At 40.2% G+C, this 5,047-nt stretch overlaps 1 pseudogene; it reads right to left on the reverse strand.

The window, feature by feature from the left end:
- Positions 1 to 431, reverse strand: part of LOC102818894 — a 4,561-nt pseudogene extending 4,130 nt beyond the window's left edge.
- Positions 432 to 5,047: the final 4,616 nt, after the last annotated feature.

The following is a 5,047-nucleotide window of genomic DNA, read 5'->3' on the forward strand; positions in this document are numbered from 1 at the left end:
TATCTCTATCTCTCTCTCTCTCTCACACACACACACACACACACACACACCTCCCAGCTAACTCACTTATTCTTCAGGGCTCAGCTCGTGTCACTTCTACAAGCCATCTCCCAACTCCTGACCACTTCATTCCTCTACCATGGAATTCTCTTCCGAACTGCACAGTGTCACTCTTGAATCTCTTGGTTTCTAGTCTCATTACAAGGATGAGGTTTCTCTGCATTCAGATTCTTGCTGTTGGTGCTTTAGTTTTTCTTCAGACTTTTTTAAGCCAGAAACATCATTAGAATTAAGATCTGTATACATGCCCTCCAAAGCTTGTATATATGCTTCATACTGCTTCCATCTTAAAATCAGCCCTCTCATGCCATCACTTTGAAGTCTGTTTCACTCAGTTGAATCTTTTTGGGAAGAGACTCTTCGTTGGTCATCTTGAATCTCTGCAGACAGCCTGCTCCTCACCCCCGCAGCCTGTGCACCTCTTTATTTGCATCCTCCCATCTTCTTTTGGGAGTCCTGATGTGGTGCTGTGGCTAATGCATCAGACGGCAAAGTCATTTGAACTGCAAAGTCATTTGAACTGCAAAGTCATTTGAACAGCAGTTCAAACTCACCAGCTGCTCCTTGGAAACCCTATACAGGGTCGCTATGGGTTGGAATCAACTCTATGGCACTTAACAACAACAAATGTTCTTTTGATGCTTTCTGTACCATTCAATATTTTGTTCATGTTGTTGCTGTGAAGTGCTGTCGAGTCAATTCCAACTCATAGCAACCTCATATAGGGTTTTCAAGAAGCAGCTAGTGAGTTTGAACTGCTGACCTTGTAATTCAAACTGATCTTTATCCCAGAAGCAGCTAATGAGTTTGAACTGCTGACCTTGTAGTTCAAACTGCCCTTTATCCTACAGTGCCATGCTAGAATGGATTTTGCTCATGGAATCTTTTTCAATGTTGTAAACCATGAGTTAAATTTTTCTTCAGTTCTTCCCTCTTGAGAAATGCTCAAATAAGACTTTTAAAAAAATATATCCCCTAATCAGTGTTAAATCACCCAATGAGTGAGGTATACATGGGCTTATTTGTGCTTTCTTGTGATTCTTTAGTTAGCAATTTCATTTTATCTTTTACCACCACATGGATCCTGCTTTTAGGTATGACTGGCATCTGCCTCCCTCTCAACCCGAAAAGCCCCTTCCTATAGAATCAAAGCCTCTTTTCACATTTACTGTCCTTGATAGGGATGAAGTACCCAGTAGAAAAAGATGTGGTGAAGCTGTTGGCTACAATAACAAATACGCACAAGTAAGCTCATACTTACTTTCCTTTTTGGGTAATCTGAGCTGCTTCTACTTTCCAGAACGTCTCTTCTGGAAAGAACAGTAAATCTCTTTCCTGATGTTATATATAAAATGTAACATTGTGTGATGTTTGAAAAAAGAACAGAAATAAATCAGTTAAAAAGAATTACTTGCACAAAAGTGTTTTCCCTTATCTTTCATTGCTGTTGTTGTTAAGAGTCAGTGAGTTGGTGCTGACTCATAAGGAATCCATATAAGCTTTCCAAGGCTGTAAATCTTTGTTGGTGCATAAAGCCTCATCTTTCTCCCACAGAGCAGCTGGTGGACTCAAACCACCAACTTTATGGTTCAAAACCCAGTGATTATCCTACAGAGTCACAACACTCCCTTTCTCGTAATGATGTTATTGCCTGTTGGAAAATTAACGGGTCAGTCTGGATTTTATCTAGATCCTTAGATATTTTATAATTTTGCCAAGTCTTTTATTTAAGAAATATTAATGAAGTATCTATATGATATATTTAACAACAACATATGATATAGTGAAAGTTACATTTATGTGTTTTGTTTCCTCTCTTGCTTTTCTATTGCTGTTAATAATGAATGCAATTTGACCTTTGTTTTGCAAAAGATCACCTGAAGGCAAGTGTAGGATAAGATAAGTAGACATCCGTTGTCCTTTTGGGGCTGGATAATGTGCTACTTCTCCTTGGTGGGAAGAAGGCAAAAGGGACTTGGGGCCACAGGATAGTAGCAGGGAAGATGAAGATACACAGTGTTTCCTTGGCCTGGCTGGACATCAAACAGATGGAAACACACTCCCTCAAAAGACTGTAGAGGTCAGACAGGGTATTGGGCCTGTGAGGTGCCATCACAGAATTGACTAACTAGCTCTGAGAATGTGAAGCACCAATGTTCAACAACAACCCTATGTGTAATCATAGGATTTAGTCCACAAATCTGGAGCACAATTGGGCATCAGCATTTAATGAGGCCCCATGTACTATGTGAACTTCATTGCAGCTCTTTCTAATGCCATAGTGAAATCACAGTCAGCTTGAGAGTCAGACTCTCACCCCAAATGTTCACCCCATTAAAGAAGAACTGGACCAAGCCAAACTCAAAAGGCCACATATGGTATGATTCCACATGCATGAAATCTCGAGAACAAGCAAATGCATAGAGACAGAAAGTAAATTAGTGATTGCCTAGGACTGGAGACGAATGGCGAAGAGAAAATGGGGAGTAACTTTTGAGGTAATGAAAATCCTCTAAAATTGATTGTAATAAAAGTTGCGTAACTCTGTGGGTATCCTAAAAAGCACTGAATTGTATGTTTCAAATACGAAAATTGTATGATATCTGGATTATATCTTAGCAATGCTGTTGGAGGAATCCTAGTGTCGTACTGCAGGATATAACACTGGACAGCAAGGTCAGTTTAAACCGCCAGGTCGGCAGTTCAAATCCACTAGCTGCTCCTTGGAAACCCTATAAAGCGTCTCTGTGGGCTGGAACTGACTCGAAGGCACTAACAACAACAACAACGATAAAGGTGTTGGAGGTTCGAGTTCACCTAGAGGTGCCTGAAAACACAGCCCTGGTAATCTGCTTTCAAAAGGTCACACCTTGAAACATGAGACAGCAGTTGTACTCTGTACCTAGGGAGGGAGTTGTCATGAGTCACAGCTAATCCAATGCTGACTAACAACAACAAACTGGCATTACAACAATAATAATAAGTTTATCGAGAGGCCTATTGCTTCCCTGTCCTTTGTGAGTTCTGCACTGGTGGGAAGGCCATCTGTAGAGATGATAGCACACAAAGAGAACTAAGTGTAAGATCAGTGCCTAGGAGACGTTCAGGCTTTAAGCAGAGCTTTAGAAATGGACTTCTCAACTACAGACTTTATGAAGAGACCAAACTACTCTTTTGCTTGTGCCCAAAAGAATAGCAAACTCCTACCAATTTCTCCTCCACCTGCTAACATCTTGAGCTGTAACATAGCATGGGAGTCAGGACTTGGTGCTGGTATGCACAGTTCACTTCTCCAATCCTGCAAGGGAATCAAAATAATAACATAGTTTCTCTCCTCTGTAAACCCTAGGCTGTTCCAATACTGCCTTGGGGAAAACCGTTAAATACAATTGAGCTATTGTGTGCCTTTGCATTGATTCTGACTCTTAGCAACAAGATGTAAGAGTATATCGGGTGCCTGGCCAGGTTGTATCACCTTATCAACCTTTTGGTTTGCAGTTGAGTGCTTAGCCATTGTGCCACCAGGACTCTCTGAAAATACCATCTCAAGTCTATTGTAACCAATCGCCCAGAATTAATTCTCCATGCTTGTAGTTAAACTAACTCTTGTCAAATTTGCATTGTTCCTTACCGAAGCCTCTGTGGAATTTTAATCACTTTTTCTATTGCTCAAGGACAGGTATAGTGTGGCTCACCATCTGGACAATTCTGCCTGGAGGATTGATAGGCTGTGCCACAAATGCCATTATTCTTGTTTTTTGTTTTATCTGATTGTTATGATTGACATTTGCATCTTTGTGCTTATCTTGTGACTTGAGTAATTGAAAGTACCTGGAAAAGTCCATGACTCACCTCTTCCAGTGTAGAAGTATTCTGATTACAAGTGGGATTCTATTAAGACACTCTGCCTTGTAGGCAAACTCCCTGTTGGCTGCACCTTCTAATAAAACTCTTCTTTTCTCTCTAACTTGGAGTTGGTGAATTATTTCTGCTGCTTTGGACATAAATCCTTATTATGGGTAACACTATCACAAATGAAAAAGATTTTTTTAAAAAATGACCATCAGCTTTTTCTTTTATAACTATTTCTTACAGAGTGATTAAATTTTCAAAGTCTTAATTTTGATTTAATTTCTATTTACCAAAATGTAAAAATTAAATAAACTCATGATTTGAAATTAAAACATTAGTTAATTTAATGGTTGGTGATGTTTTTAGTTAGTGATTATTATCATTATTAATCAATAATGCTATTGTTGTTGAGTGTGTTCAGACACATGCAACCCTGTATAGGGTTTTCAAGGAGTGGTTGTTGGGTTTAAACCGCTGATCTGGTGGTTAGCAGTTAAATGCTTATTCTATAACATCACACGAGGACCCCAATTGGTTGCTGGTGTTGTGTGTCATAGTCAGTTTAGACTCACAGAGACCCTGTATAGGGTTTGTGAGGCTATAAATATGGAAGTAAAAAGCCTCGTCTGTCTTCTGCGGAGTGACTGGTGGATTCGAACTTCTGACCTTGCCGTTATAAGTCAAATAAGTAACACACAATGCCATTGTTGTTGTTGTGTGTTGTCAAGTTGGTTCTAACTCATAGTGACCCTATATAGGGTTTCCAAGGAGCAACTGGTGTGTTTGAACCACCGACCTTACAGTTTAAATCCACCTTGCAGTCCAGTTTTTATCCCACAGGGCCACATGATACTTCATTATTGTTATTGTTGTTGTTGTTGTTAACTGCCGTCGAGTCAATTCTGACCCATAGTGACCCTGTATGTATAGGCTGGTGAATTTGAACTGCCAACCTTGTAGTTCAAACCGACATTGAGGCAGAGTGCTTATGTTATTGCACCACACCAGGACTCCCACACTATGTCATTGGTGGTTGTGTGCCGTGGAGTCAGTTCTGACTCATAGTGACCCTGCACAGGGTTTCCAAGGCTGTAAATCTTTACGGGAGCAGAACGCCTCATCTTTCTCCAGCAGA

Source organism: Chrysochloris asiatica, unplaced genomic scaffold (genome assembly GCF_000296735.1).
Source record: "Chrysochloris asiatica unplaced genomic scaffold, ChrAsi1.0 scaffold00082, whole genome shotgun sequence".
In the NCBI taxonomy this organism is placed as follows: domain Eukaryota; kingdom Metazoa; phylum Chordata; class Mammalia; order Afrosoricida; family Chrysochloridae; genus Chrysochloris; species Chrysochloris asiatica.